At 38.2% G+C, this 19,273-nt stretch overlaps 1 protein-coding gene across 6 annotated transcripts in view; it reads right to left on the minus strand.

The window, feature by feature from the left end:
• The window catches only part of CPVL (carboxypeptidase vitellogenic like), a 126,844-nt gene that overhangs the window by 36,117 nt on the left and 71,454 nt on the right, over positions 1-19,273 (minus strand). The window lies entirely within an intron of this gene.

Consider the following 19,273-nt stretch of genomic DNA (forward strand, 5'->3'; position numbering starts at 1 on the left):
GCCAGATGTGATGTGAGATGCAAAAGTATCCTGTAACCTGAAGAGCAAGGTTTTAACAACGTTGTTGTTACTTTTGATCAAGAATAACCTGGAAAGTGAGTTCCTATAGTGGGATGAAGAGATTTTAAGTTGGCTGCTGTAGGTCTGCGTTGTGCTTACAGATATATACTCATGTAGTCTACATGGTATTGTTGCTGCTCTTGGAATTAGAGGCCAGCACTTAACTACTGGGAGATCTGACCAAGCTGTGGCTGTATTTCCACTCACCCACAGTGAGCTAACCCTGTGCAGTGGCTGAGACCAGCCCCACCCCTTCCTCAGTGTCTCCTCTGACAGAGGTGCAAGGGCACCTGTCATCTCTTTACTGCTTATGCTATTGTTTTTCTTAGAAGAGGAAAATATTTCCCTGTATCTATGTCTTTGTCATCGGTAAAAAAGAAAGATCAATAGGTCTCAATCCAACTCTGTTCATTTATTTCCTTTCCTTCCTGGATCCACAGGCAGCTGAATTTTACTTCCACTGAAAATGGAAAGGAAGTGGCCTTTTGTTTGAGTTGGAGGAAAGAGTGCATGCTCACTTATATGTGGAGTGTGTTTTGTTTGTTTGCTTGTTTAATCTGCTGCTAGGAAATCTCTACTTATTCAATAGTAAATATTCATGGAGAGCCTGAGGACTAGACACCCAGGGTACAGATATGAAAAGATGTGACCCCCTAGCCTCCTAATGCTCCAGATTTTTTTTTTAACTTTCCAAAGCAGAGAATAATTAGATGAGGAGAGGCACGTTTACTCTTTCATCTCATAATTTTCCTAAAAGAGGGGTCAACCAGTCAGTTCCACTTAATTCTTTAAAAAATCTAGTAATTTTAACATTTTAAACCATAAACTTTGCAGCTTCTGGATGTATATAAATCAGGTTTTTTTTTTTTCCATGGATTTAACTCTCTCAGCAAGAAAACCTCTCCCTAGTAAAGACCAGATGAACAGAATCAGATGACAATTAACCTTATTTTACACAGCGCACACCCCTGAAGGGTAAATATTTTCCAGGAAGATAAAAAGCAACCAACCATTAGCCAAAGATAGCCGCAGACCAGTTGACCTGCAGACTCCCCTGAAAACACCCCCAGTCCTCTAAAGTCAGATTCTGACTTCAAGTAAGTTAGGGAGTCGCCCATGATACTCAAAGGGGAAAAAAAAAAGACATCAGTGCTTTCCATGGTGGCTGTACAACAAAATACTTGAAAGAAGGGATTTGGGGAAGAAAGGCATATGAATGTGATTTTGATATATTTTCATTGTCACCAGTAGAAAAGTGTAAGATTGAGAATAAAATGCATGAGGGCCACTTACTGATCTAAGCCTTAGCATTTTTTTTTTTTAAACCCAAACTGAAACACACGTGTTACTGACAGAGAACACAAAGCTTTTCTCTCTGCTTTCCCTACTACTCCTCTACTTATTAGGAAAATTACTGAAATCCCGCCAAAGGGGGCTCTGGTCTCTCAGTACGACAGGAAAGCCAACTGCGCCTTTGTGAGAAGGCTGGATTTCTGTTGCATTTTTAGACGAAAGATTTATGCTTATATTTTGGCCCATTTACAATCCATCATAATACTTTGCAGACAAAGTTATGCTCTTTTCCCAATGATCTAGTGACCTTAATCTCTAACATTTTGTGGTTTCCTGTCTGGGGAAATGGTCGAACGGCAGCCTATGCTATTCCAGGCTGCACAGCGGTCCCCACTTGGCCACTATCTGTCTTAGTTTTGAATGTTCTCCTGTGCACTCATCAAAAATAAAGGTTTTTTTTTCTTTTTTTTTTTTTAAAGAAGCTTTCCCTACAGATGCTAAATCAATGAAACTCCTACAAAGCAGCCCTCCACACTTCCTCTTCTGGCTGCCTTACTTATCATTCTTCTATTACAAACCCCAGTGTAGCTGGGAGTTCTTTCTGCTGGAGGCAATTAGCATGACCCACCAGTGCCTTTCTCCTGAACAGAAGAGAATTAACTTCACCAATATCCACTTCAACGTAGGGTAATTCCCCAGGGTTTCCCAAAAGCTCAACTGCAAAAGAAAATCTGAATTTCAGCTGTGGAGTAGAATGTTCAAGAAATGTTTGCGACTGGAGACAGTTGTCAAGCTTGCGCGGACAGTGCCTCAGCCCTTGAGGCCCGTTGCTTGCACTTTTGGCTCTACTTCTTCCTGGTGGTTCTGTGGGGATATAGGGCTGCAGTGCAGGAAGCCGGATCCCCCAGGGCCTGCCTAGAGAAGACTGGTGGAAAAATTATGCCACCATTGAATGAAACGGTAGTCACTTCTGCAACCAAGCTGTTCTTCAAAAGGGACATATTCTGCTTCCAAGTTTAAGGAAAAATGAAGACAAAGAAAGAGAGTGAATGAACTCAGAATAAACACCCCCATGTGCCTGCCATTCCCCTACCAGCTGGTTATGCCAAGACGAGTAAAGAAAAACGAAAGTGGAGAAACAAGTTTGAGTGAGCGTCCAGCGATTATACAAATAATGTCTTTTGGCCAAAGAAAATTATTCCTGCCTTCTTACAACTTAACTCTAAATAATTCAGTTGCTTTGAGAGGGGAACAGGAAGCAACGCCAACTTGAAAAGGATCCAGCAAGCCATCACTGCAACCTAGAGCTATTTGAAAGAAAATTTAACTACCTAAAATTTAACTACATGCTTAAAATTACTTCTAATAATGACCCAGAATAATATATTTCCTCTAGTTTGAATAGAAAAGTCATGGGGGCCCACTTGAGGGGATTCTTTGCTTGGCTTCTTGTTTCAGAGTCTGTTCTCAGAGCCCTTTACTGATTCCCTAACCTCTTAAGAGTCGCCTTTGACCCTCATCACAATGAGTAGATATAATGAACTGAAACTGCCCCAGTAGCGGACCTGTCCATCCCCCCAGACAAGTCTCTCTAGAGAGGAATCGTCTTCCCAGGTTGTCAGAATGCCAGCTTCAGGATTTCACCAAGGGTCATCTCCAAAAACTGTCTCATGCCTGCCGTTGTTATTACTCTACTGAAGCCTGGGCAAATAAGCCAATTCTTTCCTTTTCCACATTACTAAATGGTCTTCACTAATAAGTATACATTTGCACTCAGCCCAAGCAACAAGAAACAGCTCCATGGAACAAACGAAAAATACTGTGATTGATAATAATAAAGTCTACAGGTATTGGCCCACACTAATCAAGCCAGCAGCCACATGTGGCTAGTGAGTACTTGGAATGTGACTAGTCCAAATTGAGAAGGGCTGGGATGCCTGGGTGGCTCAGTGGTGGAGTGCCTGCCTTTGGCTTAGGGTGTGATCCTGGAGTCCCAGGATCGAGTCCCACACTGGGCTCCCTGCATGGAGCCTGCTTCTCCCTCTGCCCGTGTCTCTGCCTCTCTCTCTCTCTCATGAATAAAGAAAATCTTTAAGAAAAAAAAATGAGAAGTGCTGTAAGTCTGAGATATACACTGGATTTTGATGACTTCATACAAAGAAAATAATGTAAACTATCTGAATAATTTCTTAATATTGATGCTATGTAGATATAATATTTGGAGTATATTGGGTTAAAGAAAATGTTATTAAAATTAATTTCACCTGTTTCTTTATGTACTTTGAATGTTCCTTCTGGAAAATTTAAAATTACATATGTGGCTTGCATTATATTTCTATTGGACAGCAGCCATGTATACCTTGGGTTTGGTATATCCTGCAAAGAAAATCTGTCCCTTTGTCAACAGTTTCCAAATGACAGATAGAACTTCCAAGGACAGCCATTCTCAGGGGAACAATCTGTAGTCCATCAAGCTGGACTAAGGAAACTGGAAAATAGTCCATGTGCAGGACCAGAGGTATTCCTACAGCCTCAATTATTATGGGAATAGATAGGAGCTGTAGAAAAACCTTGCTGTCCAGTTCCCTTTCAGCTCCCTGCTCCTCGATATCACTGTCACTCAAGTTCAAAAATAAATAACACTGCTATAAAATTGAGTGGGTCCATCAAGGATATTGAGAAGAAAAAAAGAAAGGGAAGTGGAGCCCTTGCCACTATGCACTAATATTTTTGTCTGCTCTCCCTTCTGCTGGGGAAGGACAGAGAGATGACCTCCCTGCTGAAGCTTTCCCAAGGACCAACCTAGAGCAGGGTGGTCTGTCACAGGAGAAAGGTGAACAACCTCAACAGGCATCAATTTAGCAGTTCTCAGAAGGGGCACCTGGTGGCTCAGTCAGTTAAGTGTCTGCCTTCGGCTCAGGTCATGATCTCAGGGTCCTGCGATTGAGTCCCATGTCCAGCTCCTTGCTCAGCAGGGAGCCTGCTTCTCCCTCTGCCTGCTGCTCTGCCTGCTTGTGTTCTCTCTCTCTCTCTCTATCAAATAAATAAAATCTTAAAAAAAAAAGTGCTCAGAAGGTCCCAAAGGAACATATGAACACTGGGAAGGGAGGTACTCCACTACTACATGAGTAGAGCATTCAGCAAGGTGCAGTCCACTTTGGATTCCAGCTGGCCTCTGATACATGTCAACTGACAGCATTCTCGTCTCCCATAACAAATTTCCCTTCCAGCCTCAGAAGGTTCTAGTTCTCTGCAAATGAAGATTACCTTGCCTTTATATTAGAAGAAATCTAAGAGTAAATAGGGACTCATTCAAGGAGCCAGAAAAGCCACTTCTGGAAGTCTAATTCCTGCCTGCCTACATTAGTCCCCAGATGAGTGGCAAAATTAGTGAAAAGTTTCTGACCAGGCTGATCTCCCCAGGAGAGAAGACAAGTTGCACAGCTCACTTTTCCCTACCAAATTAAAAACAAAACAAAACAAAAAAACAAATCTAATTGACTCTGGGTTGTTTCCATTTTCACCTACACAGAAAAACCTGGTATTAGATGCAAGATTCTCTGCCCCATACGCTCAATAGTGATATTCCATCAAAGCCACCCCAGGAGGTTGCAATTCATTTGGGGGGTGTTTTGGTGGTTTTTTCTCCCAAAACATAGCTCCCCCTTGTTCCTTGTTTGGTAAGTAAAACGCCTTTTCCCTATTTTTTTTCCAGAGAATAAGCTCAAAAGGACTGTGCAAATCAGGGTAACAAATAGGAGGACTGTGAGGATGATGAAGGAACAAACATGAATGAATATTCAGCATGAACGGAGCCTGGGGAGACACAGGAAAGTCAAGGCACAGGAGGTCAGGGGCTCCCGCCTGCTCTTCTTATAAAGCTTGGTTGAAGTTTCTAGCTTTCTTTCAGTTACAGGTCACTCAGCACAGGAACCTTGTGCTGTGGTGTAGACTGTTACCCAGTGACAAGACTTGTGGGTTGCTCATAATGATCAAGTTGACAGCACCCCTGCGGCAGGGGTGTGACTGGGCAACTTCTACAGTGCAGGGCAGGCAAATCCAGTGATGACATGGCTCTGGAAGAGCCTCAGAGGTCATGACTCTGGTTTCCTCAGGCAGCAGAAAGCGTGTGAATATTGCCTCCCCCTGTGGACCAATAGACCAGGTCAACTGCCACTGAATTAAGTCATGCTCAGATGGAAGAAGAGAAAACTCTAGTGGAAAAAAGCACTAAGCCTGGAGTCAGATCCTGTGTCAAATGGACTCAAATGATGATGGGGAAGGTTAGAAAAACCAAAACAGGGGCTTTGCATTCCAGCTCCCTCACAACTAAATATGTGACTCTCTAACAGACCAAATAAGCTCCTGGTGCCAATCCATCTACTAAACATTAGCAGAGCTTATTTTTGTTTTTAATTTCCTTTTCTTAAAAAAAATTAAAAAAATGAAGGCTTTACTATTTTCTTCCCACTCCCCAGAGGATGGTGGTGGGCACACACTGGTTTCCCATGGTCCAGTGTTTTATAACATTAGTGTCAGTGTTTGGCACCTTCTCCTGTTATATGATGGCACGAGACTAGAGATGGAGAAGCTACTGCAGCATGGTGACGGTTATTGCGGAAAAGACACTCCTTACTCTCTGGAAAGGACTACCCCCACTCTCACCCCCCCACTCTTTCCCTGTTTATCTTTTCGAAGTAAAGTCAGCTGATATAATTGCCTGTATTCATAAAGTTAGTTTTCATACAACTGGATTCAAATATGCATCTCTTAGCTTATTGGTTTTGAGACTCATGGAGCCTACCTAGCAAATGGTATCACCATTTATTATCATTCTCCTCATACCGCCCTCAACCTGCCATATTTGGGCGACTCCAGATTAAATTCTACTTTTCCCGCTGCCATAAATCACAAATGTACCTTCTAATGTTTTGAGTATCATGCAACAACAAAATAAAGCCCTTGCAAAATGATGATGGTGCTCACCAGGCAAAGCAACTGAAAACAAACCAATTCACACAGAATATATTTTCAAGCAGCTTAAACAAGTAAGAGAAAATAAAAATACATGTTGGTTCTCATTTGAACATTTCATCCCAACATAAGTTTAAAGGACAAACAAGAAAAGGTGTCAAAAGCATGGCAAGTTTGGATAAAATCAGTCTGTTTCATAATTTATGGGTATTCTCTTTACCCCTTCTTCTTTGAAATGCTTAAAAATTAAAGAAACCCAGTAAAAGTTGGCTCATAAAAAAATAATGTTCCTCTTGCACTTGAATTAAAACTGAAACAGGTAAAATGAATTCATAAAGAGCTCTGCAGTAAAAATTGGTTTTCAAATACATACTATTTTTATTTGCCTGGAAACTGGCAGTTGCTTGTCTACAGGCTATGATTACATAAAACAAATGTCCCAGGATTAGCTTCCCTCTCTTTAGCTAGGCTTCACTGGGAGCAACTTCCTCCTCCCAGTTTTTCATAGAATGGCACTGGCATCCCTTCATTGTCTTCAAAGGGTTTAGAAGAAAAGTGATCATGTCAGCTTAAAGTCAACAGAGCCAGACTTTTCCCATCAGGCTTTGATGGAAGCTTAGAGTCCACCTAAAAAGTTGAAGAATCAGACCTATTTAAGGGTTCAACTTTTCCTGTATGCTAGACATTTGTCAAATCTACTTTCCTGGCCACTGCTGCCATTTTACCACCAGAAGATGTCATTAAGGAAAATGCCACAAGCAATTAGAATGACTACTAAAATGAGTGAGATTTACTAGAAATATTTACCTTTCAAATTTCTAAGTCATATTCATTAATCAGGATCTGCCTATTTCTAAACGAAGATCTTTTGATAGCCTAGGATAACTAAATAGAACTCTAATGACCTGAGTGTTAAGATTTTGCTCTGGTGGTAAAGCTGAGAAACATTAAGATCTTGAATTCTGAAGATGCAATTAGTTGAAATTTAATGAGCTGCAGAATGATAAACGACAGGGAAAGGTAACTTTATATTTACAATTTCCTGACAAAATGAACTTTTAAACACAGAAAACTAAGCCCTACCTCAGGGCAATTCAACCTTTTAAAAGCACACGCATATGGAGGTAGGAATTGGCATTTGGAGATGGTACCTCCTGAAACTGCAGTGGCCTTCCGAACAACTTAGAGACAGGAGCAACTTCAAATCCAAGGACAAGCCTTTGCTTTTGATCCAAATGGCCTTTAGGTTTAGAGCTGTAACTCCTGTTGGTTGAAATAATGGTTTCACACAGGAAATACACCACACACACATACACACGCACACACTCACATTCTCTCTCTCTCATGTACACTTAGACTTTGAAAATATAGCTCATATATTTTTGGGAAGGCAAGAACTAAATATAACCAAACAGAGAGAGGGAGGTTAAAAACATACTTAGATTTTTTTTTTCCTACAAGAATCATTACCAGAACAGAGTAACTTCCAGAAAGGACTAAGGACCAGAGCATGGAGTTCTATATAGAGAAGGGTATTCAAAGCCAATAGCTCTTATGGAGTATGGGCTGCATTTCCCAGATTTGAGAGATACGTTTTCCACCCCTGGCCACAATTTATTATTTTAAAAAACAAGAAACATCTTATAATCAACCTATGAGGGTGTGTTTGCTTTTTTTTTTTTAATGCTGCTTAAGGAGATAGGAACATAATAGATGTAATCAATGGTAATCAGACTGGAGAATTATCTGCAGTTATTAAAATCAAAGATGAGTTTATTGTAAAGACAGCTTATGGTATAATGAACAAACCACCTGTCTTTATTCTGTCATTCTGTCTTTTGTTCCCTCCTTCCCTTCCAAATTTATTCACACTACTATGTGCTAGTTGATATACTAGGCAACTAAATAAGAACCTTTGGTGGAATGGGCCATGATTAAGTTTTTATTTTTGAGTTTCCCCAGGTGCTTCTAAAGCAAAAGCAGCAATGCAAACCACAGCCAAAGTGGAAGTGCAGTTTCAGAAGGGTAGAAGAAGGGCAAATTAAAGGAGTAAGATGTATTAGGTAACATCGACTCTCTGTCAAGCATTTCGACATTATTTCCTTTTTCCCATGACAATTATTTCATCATGAAAGTTTACTAAATGTCTACTACATGTCAGACACTGTGCTGGGTGCCTCGTGTAGAGTGGCGAACAAGAAGGCAACGTGGCTGCCCATATTATGCTTATTGTCAATGAGATAAATAGGATTTTACAGATTAGGGAGTGAAAGGAAAATTTTAAACTCTAGGCAGCTTGACACCTGACACTGAACACACCTTACCATCAATATCAGGGAGCTGGAATAGAATATGATTTGCAAGGTAAATTTATTGCCTGCTTATGAGCATATAGGGCGAGGTAGAAAAAGATTATTCTAATCACCTACTATTTTGGATTATGTAATCCATGTCTTCCTGTGAGGAAAACGGCTGGAATTCTCCATGAGAGTAGATCCGTGTCTTTGTCTCCACCTAATGCCTTGCAAGTCTCTGTCATATGCTGAGGGAGTTTAAAAGTACGGCCATACTAAGCAGTCCACAAGCTCAAAACATGTCAGTTAAATCTCTGCAAAGTACTAATCACAGTCTGCCTCCTTCAAAATTTTATCACGTACCCTATATATATGTCAAAGAATATATGTACTCTATCTGTAGATTAGGAAGCATAATATAAGCAGACATTCATTCACAAATGCACCAGCTACCCTAAGAACAGTGTGTTACCAATATCAGAGAATCTACCCAGAGTACTTCTCCCCTGTCCCAACCATCTGTCTACCCCACAGAGAGAACCACTATGCTGAGGTTTAGGTTTAGAATCATCTTACTTTTGAAAAATGGTTTTACTACCTATGAATGTATCTCAAAATGATATATTATTGATCTTTGCTTGTTTTCATGTTTTATTCTGTATGTATTCTTCTGCAGCATGCTTTTTTTTAACCCAACATTATATTTCTAAGAGTCCTTATAATATTGCATCCATCTATGGCTTATTAATTTCCACTAATGACAAATAATAGCTAAAACTCAAAAGAAAGCATAGGAATAAATATTTATTACTTTGAGTTAGGCAATAGTTTCTTAGATATAATACCAAAAGCATAAGTAACAAAAGAAAACACAGATACATTGGACTTTGTCAGAATTTAAAATTTTGGGGCTTCGATGGACACCATCAAGAAAATGAAAAGAAAGCCCACAGAATGGGAGAAAATATTTCTGAAATCCTATATCTGATAAAGGACTAATATTCAGAATACATAGAGAACTCTCAGAACTCAACAGTAAAAAGGCAAATAATGCAATTAATAAATGGGTAAAGGACCTGGATAAACATTTCCCCAAAGAATTTACAAAAATGAACAATGAAAAGCACATGGAAATTTGCTCAACTCATTAGAGAAATTCCAGTCAAAACCACAAAGGGATAGTTCATATTCATTAGGATGGCTAGAATCGAAGTGTCAGACAATAGCAAGTGTTGACAAAGATGGGGAGAAATTAAAACTCTCATCCATTGCTAGAATTGTAAAATGCTGCAGCCACTTTGGAAAGTTTGGCAGTTCTTCAAAATGTCAAATATGAAGTTACTGTATATCCTGAAATTCCACTCCTAGGGATATAATGAAGAGAACTGAAAACATGTCCATACAAAAGCTTGCACATGAATGATCACAGCAGCATTATTAGTAATAGTCAAAAAATGGGAAGAACTGGTGAATGGATGAATAAAATGGGGGCATAGCCATGCAATGGAATACTATTTGGCAATAAAAAGGAATGAAGTACTGATCCATTCTACATGCACGAACCTGATAACATTATGCTAAGTGAAAGAAGCCAGTTACAAAAGGCCACGTATTGCTTCCACTTATGTACAATGTCCAAAGTAGGCAAATCCACAGAAGCAGGAGAGTAGTAGTTGTCAGGGGCTGGAGACAGGGAAAATGTGGGAGTTATTACCAAAGGATAAGGGATTTTTGGGGATGTGGCAAAAACATTCTTAAATTAAATAGTGGTAATGGCTGCAAACATTGTGAATATCCTAAAAAGCCACAGACTTGAATATTTTAAATTGGTAAATTCTGCAGTATGTGAACTGTATCCTCAATAAAGCTGTTAAATAGTATGAGAGTTCCTGTGTACCCTTTAGGTAGCCTTCAAATTATTAACATTTAACATAACCACCATGAAATCATTAAATCAGAAAATTAACACTGATATTAAAAATTTTCCATCACCTAATAACTTTTTTCTGGTCCTAGGTCACATAGTATATACATTTAGGTTTCAAGTCTCCTTTGTCCCCCAAGTTGTTTTTTTGTTTTGTTTTTCTTTTCTTTTTTCTTCCTCCTCTTTCTTTCTCTCTCTCTCTTTCTCCTTCTTTCCTTTCTTCCTTCTTCTCCACCTTTTCTTTCCTCTTCTTTGGTCTTTTCATGACATTTTGACAAGTACTAGCAATTATTTTGTGAAATGTTCCCTAATTTGAGTTTGTCTGATGTTTCCTCATTATCAAAGTCCTGTTAGATATTTTTTGGAAGAATATCACATTAATGTTATTGTGTCTTCTCAGCATAATACATCAGAGACATATAACGTTGATTTGTCCCATTAATGGGACAAATATAATATTAACTTAGATCATTTGATTTCTATATGCCAGGTTTCCCTACTATAAATTACTAATTTTTCTTTCATCATAAATATTTTGAAGGTGAATACTTTGAGACTATTTTGATGCTATTTCTCATCATAGTTTCATTCACTATATTTAGCCTCCATCGGTGATTCTTGTCTGAAACAACTATTACCATACTATTTGTCAAATAATGATTCCATTACTCCTTATACATTTAGTAACTGGAGTTTCCCCCATTCATTTTTAAATTTGTTTATATCACAAAACCCTGATCTTAGAGCAACGTGTATGTTATGAAACAGAATTATGCTTATTGTAAGCTTTTGGTAATTTTTATCAAGTCAAGAAAGTCTCATATTGTGCTAGGCTGAATAATACTCAATCCCCAAAGATACCCATTCAGTCCTAATCCCTGGAACCTGTGAATGTTACTTTGTATAGAAAATTTAAAATGAATGAATGAACAAAGATAGATACAAAGGAAGGAGGAAGACAGATGCAGATGTGATTAAGTCAAGCATCTGAGATGTGGAGATTATCCTGGATTATCCAGTATGTCCCTAAATGTAGTCTCATGTATCCTTATAAGAGGGAGGCAGAGGATATCTGACAATAAAGCAAAAGAAGTCAATGTGACCACAGAGGCAGAGATTAGAATGATGTGGCCACAAGCTAAGGAATGTCATCAGCCACCAAAAGCGAAAAGTGGCAAGAAATGAATTATTTCATAGAGCCTCCAGAGGGAGTAGAGCCCTACTAAAACCTTGATCTGAGCCCTGTGAAAGGGACTTTAGATTTCCATCCTCCAGAACTGTAAGAAAATAAATTTCTGTAGTTTATGCCATCAAGTCTGTGGTAACGGTATTACAACAGCCATAAGAAAATACTAGGGATACTATTCCTAGTTTGCTAAAAAATGTTATTGTAAATGTTTTTTAATTTTATTAAATTCACCTTTTTGGATCTATTTAGACAAAAACAATTTTTTCTCTTTTAACATTACTATATATGTAGCTTTCATCTTTTTTTGAACATAACTTTTTTGATACACAATTTATATGGATTTACATTTTTATTTGTATTTTTTGGATATTTTTATATATAGTTATTATTGATTTCTAAATTCATGGTATGTGGTCAGAGAATATGGGCTATATAATGCAAATTCTTTAAAATAATTAAGACTTGCTAATTGCTATGTTTACAGATTTATATACATTCATTAAATCAAGCTGGATAATTATATTGTTCAAATCTTCTTTGTCTCACTATGTTCCATTTTGGTTACTTTCTTCTAAACCACAAATTTTATTGGCAGCAATATCTACTCTATTCTTTATTCCAAGCACTGGGTTTTAGATAGATAGATAGATAGATAGATAGATAGATAGATAGATAGATAGATATTTTAAGATTTTATTTATTTATTTGAGAGAGTGAGTGAGCACAAGCAGGGGGAGGGGCAGAAGGTGAGGGAGAAGTAGATTCCTGCGGAGGGAGCCCAATGTGGGGCTTGATCCCACAACCCCAGGACTGTGGCCCGAGAAAAAGGCAGATGCCCAACTGACTGAGCCACCTAAGCACCCTCCAAGTGCTGGATTTTAAATATAACAACTGTATTTTTCATTTTTAACAATTATTATTAGTTCTCCTTCAAATTGGCCTAGCCATATTTTATGGTTCTTTGTTAATTGCTTATTTTTAAGCTCATTATCTATGCATTTAAATATTTCACACATAGTTATTTATATTCTATACCTCATATTTCCTTTATCTGCAGCCCCTTGGATATCTATATCTTTTGTAGTTCTTTCTGCTTATCCTCAGCAATGGTAGCCAGTTTGCATAGTGGGTGATTTTTGATTATGAGCTTACATTTGCATTGAACTTAGCTAATAAAAATCTGAAAACCCAAAATAGCTCTAGGTGTTGTGTATTTGCTTCTGTTTTATTATTAGATAATAAAAATCTGAAAATCCAAAACACCTCTAGGTGTTGTGAACTTGCTTTAGTTGGTTGCCAACCTGGGACCAATTAGCCCCTCCATGTATCCCAGGCTTGGTGCCAGGCTCTCAGGTTAGCAGCTTCACCTTACTTGGGCCTATGGTTCAGTCACTAACTACAATGCTGAGGACACTGACCTTCAGGGCCACTCTGTGTTACTTCTCCTGCTCTACAGAATTCAATTTCCTATCTTTTGTCTTTCTTTCTTTCTTTCTGGTTTCTTTTTGTCACTTTGAGATCTTTTGTTAAAAGCATGGCAACTGGATTTGTTGCATCTAATGTGAATTTAGTTGTGTTTCAATGAAGAGGTCTTTCAGTGTCTACTTTATCATTGTGCTGGAAGTAGAAATGGAGTCTTTTATCAATATACTGGTATCTATACCTCTTTCAATAAGCAGATGATCAAGTCTTTTTTGTTTTTTAATTCAAGAGGCACACAGCAAAGTTGAGCAAAAAGCAATACAGTTCTATTATATCTCCTGTCCCCATAGATGCACAAGCTCTCCCACTATCACCTTCCCCCAACACAGTGGTACATTTGTTACAATATAGGAGCCTACACTAATATACCTCTATCACTCAAAGTCTCTAGTTTACATGAGAGTTGACTCGTGCTAGTGTACATTCCATAGATTTTGACAAATGTACAGTGACATGTATCCACCACTGTAATATACAGAACAGTTTCACTGCTCTAAAGATCTTCTCTGCCCTGCCTATTCACCTCACCCTCCTCCCTAACCCCTGGCACCAAGTGAATCTTTTACTGTCTCCATAGTTTTGCTTTTTCCAGAATCTCATATAGTGGGAAACATACAGTGTGTTGCTCTTTCATATTGACTTCTTTTAAGTTTCCCATATCTTTTCACAGCTGGGTAACTCATTTTTAAATTTTTATTTATTTTTATTTTTTTCTAAAACTCAGTAAAAAGTAATTTTTAATTTAAAATTAAATTTGTTTCATGGGACACCTGGGTGGCTCAGTGGTTGAGCATCTGCCTTTGGCCCAGGGCATGATTCTAGAGTCCCAGGACTGAGTCCCTGCATAGAACTTGCTTCTCTCTCTGCCTATGTCCTTGCCTCTCACTCTCTATGTCTCTCATGAATAAATAAACAAAATCTTTAAAAAAATTTTTTTCACATATAACATATAGTTTAATTTTATTTTTAAAATTTTATTTAAATTCAATTAACATATAATGTATTATTGGTTTCAGAGGTAGAGGTCAGTGATTCATAAGTCCTAAATAATACCCAGTACTCATTACAGAATGTGCCCTCCTTAATGTTCATCACCCAGTTACTCTGTCCCCCCCACACCTCCCCTCCAGAAGCCCTCAGTTTGTTTCCTAGGATTGAGAGTCTCTATGGTTTATCTCCCTCTCTGAGTTCATCTTGTCTTATTTTTTCCCCTCTTCCCCTATGATCCACTGTTTTGTTTCTTAAATTCCACATATGAGTGAGATCATATGATAATTGTCTTTCTCTGACTGACTTATTTCACTTAGCATAATATCCTCTAGTTCCATGCACATTGTTGCAAATGGCAAGATTTCATTTTTTGATGGCTCAGTAGTATTCCATTGTATACATATATCATATCTTCTTTATCATTCATCTGTCGATGGACATCTGGGCTTTTTCCAGTTTGGCTATTGTTGACATTGCTGCTATAAACATTGGAGTGCAGGTGCCCCTTCAGATCACTACATCTGTATCTTTGGGTAAATACTCAGGGTGCAATTGCTGGGTCATAGTGTAGCTCTATTCTTAGTTTCTTCAGTAATCTCCATACTGTTTTCCAGAATGGCTGTATCAGCTTGCATTCCCATCAACAGTGTAAGAGGGTTCCCCTTTCTCTGCATCCTTGCTAATACCTGTTGTTGCCTGACTTGTTCATTTTAGCCTTTCTGACTGGTGTGAAGTGGTAGCTCATTGTGGTTTTGGTTTGTATTTCCCTGATGCTGAGTGATGTTGAACATCTTTTCGTGCATCTGTTGGCCATTTGTATGTCTTCTTTGAAGAAATGTCTGTTCATGTCTTCTGCCCATTTCTTGATTGGATTGTTTGTTCTCTGGGTGTTGAGTTTGATAAGTTCTTTATAGATTTTGGGTATTCTCCCTCTATCTGATATGTCATTTGCAAATATATTCTCCCATTCTGTCAGATGTCTTTGGGTTTTGTTGACTATTTCCTTTGCTGTGCAAAAGCCTTTTATACAATGAAATCCCAATAGGCCAGTTTTGCTTTTGTTTCCCTTGCCTTTGGAGACATGTCTAGCAAGAAGTTGCTGCCTGTGTTCTCTAGGATTTTGATGGATTTCTGTCTCATATTTAGGTCTTTCATTCATTTTGAGTCTATTTTTGTGTATGGTGTGAGAAAATGGTCTAGTTTCATTCTTCTGCATGTGGCTGTCCAATGTTCCCAAGACCATTTATTGAAGAGACTGTCTTTTTTCCACTGGATATTCTTTCCTGCTTTATTGAGGATTAGTTGACCGTAGAGTTGAGAGTCCATTTCTGGGTTCTCTATTTTATTCTATTGATCTGTGTATCCGTTTTTGTGCAAGTACCATACTGTCTTGATGATCAACCAAAACCATAAGATACCTAGAAATAAACGTAACCAAAGAGGCAAAAGATCTGTACTCAGAAAATTATAGAACATTCATGAAAGAAATTGAGGAAGACACGAAGAAATGGAAAAATGTTCCATGCTTACGGATTGGAAGAACAAATACCATTAAACTGTAGGGATCCCTGGGTGGCGCAGCGGTTTGGCGCCTGCCTTTGGCCCAGGGCGCGATCCTGGAGACCCGGGATCGAATCCCACATCGGGCTCCCAGTGCATGGAGCCTGCTTCTCCCTCTGCCTGTGTCTCTGCCTCTCTCTCTCTCTCTGTGACTATCATAAATAAAAAATTAAAAAAAAAAAAAACTGTATATGCTACCTAAAGCAATCTATACATTCAGTGTAATTCCTATCAAAATATCATCATCTTATTTCACAGAGTTGGAACAAATAATCCTAAAATTAGTATGGAACCAGAAAAGACCCCAAATAGCCAGAGAAATATTGAAAAAGAAAACCAAAACTGGTGGCATCCCAATTCCAGATTTCAAGCCCTATAAGAGAGCTCATTCTTTCTAGCACTGAATATATTGTCCATTGTCTATACCACAGTTTATTCACTCATCTACTAAAGAACATCTTGTTGCTTCCAAGTTTTGGCAATTATGAATAAAGCTGCTATAAACACCCGTGTGAAGAATTTTGTGTAGACATGAATTTTCAATTCATTTGGGTAAATACCAAGGAGTATGATTACTAGGTTATATGGTAAAATTTGTTTAGTTTTATATGTAAAAAAACAAACAAGCAAACAACAAACTTCCAAACTGTCTTCCAAAGTAGCTATACTATTTTGTATTCCTAACAGCAATGAATGAGAGTTCTTGTTCCTCTATATCCTTCCTAGCACTTGTTGTCAGTGTTTTGGATTTTGGCCATTCTAATAGGTGAGTAGTGGCATCTCATTGTTTAAATTTGCAATTCTCTGATGACAGATGATGTTGAACATCTCTGCATATGCTTACATGCCATCTGTATATCTTGAGTGAGGTTAAGATCTTAAGACTTGGGTGTGTTAAGTTCTTTGACCATTTTTTAATTGGTTTGTTCATTTTCTTTTTTTTTTTTGGTTTGTTCATTTTCTTATTGTAAAAACTTACAGTTTGGGTTTTGTTACCCTGGCATTGGTTCCTATGGAAGTCTCTGCTCAGATAAGTTGTGGTTCTCTGTATTTGCCTCTTTCCAATTTATAGAGAAGTAGTTTGGCCTCTGACCTCACTCTTCTCACAGATCTAGGAAGAGTTGTTGACTTTTCAGTTTGTTTAACTTTTTACTTGTTCTTCAGATCGAGAGGTAACTTCTAAGTTCCTTACATGATGAACTGGAAACCAAAAGTCTGTTAAGTCTTTATTTTTTCTGTTTTTCAGGGTTTCTTATATAACTTTGTATATAGCATGTGCTTAAGACTCTTGCTAAAGTTTGTTGAACACCATTGGTAATAGCTTATATTTTCAAGCACTTTCTAATCACCAGTCACTGTTCTAAGTGTTTTTACATATGTAATCTATTTAAATCTCATAAGAACTCACCTGTAAGTACTATTATTATTTCTGTTTTACAGATAAGAAAGCTGAAGAACAGAGACTTTAAGTATCTTCCTCTAAAGGAACACAGCCACTGAACAATGAACCAGAATTCAAGCTCAAAATATTTGAGAACTCATGCCCATAACCGCCATGCTCTATGACCCAGCTAACTCTAAAAATCCTGCTAGTATTGTGATCTGATTTAGCCATGAGAATTTCAAGGACCACAGGAGTTCTTTGAGTTCCCAGAAACTCATGAAGTTCTTCTTCAGCCCATCAGAGATACTCCACATAGTACTAAAATGAACTTAGTACTAGAAAAAGACTCCCATGGTCCTATGAATGGAAACATGTACACCATTTTCTATGACAAATTAGCACTGAGACTTGCATAAATATAATTTTGAGGGCACTAATGTTTTAAGACAACCTAGGTCATTCTGATTCTATTGGATATACTTTGAGGTTCACCACCATTAACAGACAAGCCAAAGATAATCATTGCCCTGGAGGCAATGGCAGCTGTAGCAATGAATCCATAGTCTGTTGTAACAGCAACCACATTTTACTCTGTGCTTGGACTGACTGCACATTTCGTTCTCTTTCTATATGGAAACATGGTTTATCTATACCACTGATCTATTCTCTTTCTTTCTGACAACTGATTCAGAGCTTAAAGTTTAAAGAATATTCTGATTTCATTGGAATTCATTTTGGTAGGTTTAAGATACATTGGAAACTGGGACAGAGATGTTTACATATCAAAATCCTGGGTCATTTTTAATCAATATGATCTTTATCAACCAAGGGGATATTCTATGGCGATTAGCCAGTATCAGGATAGTTTATATAATCAGGTGAGCTACATGTTCCTTCCTATCCTCACTTGGCTGAAAAAAGAATCATATTGTAGTTAAATTTAGACAGTGAGAAAATGTTCTTCTAGGGGCACACAAGATATACACAGAAATTCCTTATCTGCTCTCCACTCAAAAAAAAAAAAGACTTTGCATTCTTTAATGTTATATTATAGCCCATTATTATGTTTTGAGAACACAAGTGCTCAGCTCTTCTTCTTTTTTTGGTGGGGGGGTAGATGACACCTAATAAGTTATGGACAAATATATTAGATATATTTTTGATGTAACACTAATTTACATAGAATGGATTTTTCATTCATTCATTCATTTGTTATTGACATCTGCACCAGGCTGGTGCTGGAATGGACAGACTGCAATGATAGTCCAAGGTTCTAAGTGTGGCCACAGTGATAGAGACAACAGGGTCTGAGAACTCGGAGAAGAGGACAACCAGTGAAGTGCTTTAAAAAGGTGTGCAGAGAAGGCTCCAAGTAGGCAAGCACTAAGGACCCCAACAGAACCAAACACAAGGATGGTTGAAATTCTGACCTCATCTAGCTAGATCCTTTCTTTCTTCGAAAATATTTCATCAAGTTCTGCAAATTTATAATGGGTCTGTAGATGGCATGCCGCCGACCGTAGATTTTTTTTCAATAGGATTGAATGTCAAGGGACTCAAACTATTTACTAGAGGCAACACCAAAACATGGGCCTCCTTCTAGGTCCGGCATATTTCAGAACACAATCTAGTAAGGGTACATTTGGCAACAGACTTCCCGTACAGTACTGAAGGCTGCACACTGAAAAATCCTAAGGAAAAAGATTTCTAACACAGACCTTGTAGGCATGTATATTCCTCTTGGCAGAAAAATGGTAGTGAAGAGTTTCATTTGAATTAAAGCAATATGTTAGTAGAGCTTTTTGACTGATGGAACTGAAGTATCCTGAACGGAGGCTAGCCTTTTTTCTAATTCCTACCAAGGTATGTTGGTTACTGGTAGCCCTGTTTTTTGTTCATCTCAAACATTACTCTTGCCTCTGCCAGGAAATAGAGAGGAAATGGATCACCTCAGGAGGTAGTCCCCTCTATCATCAGCACACTGACCCTGCAGACCAGGCCTAGGACAGATGATGAGAATTTAGGAAGATCAAAGGAGGAGGTGAGAATAGCAGTAGCAGGAAAGAAAATCACAGGATGCTTTTTTCCTATCTCACTTGTTCTTGGTGTCCTCCTCTCATGGT

Source organism: Canis lupus, chromosome 14, assembly GCF_011100685.1.
Source record: "Canis lupus familiaris isolate Mischka breed German Shepherd chromosome 14, alternate assembly UU_Cfam_GSD_1.0, whole genome shotgun sequence".
Lineage (NCBI taxonomy): Eukaryota > Metazoa > Chordata > Mammalia > Carnivora > Canidae > Canis > Canis lupus.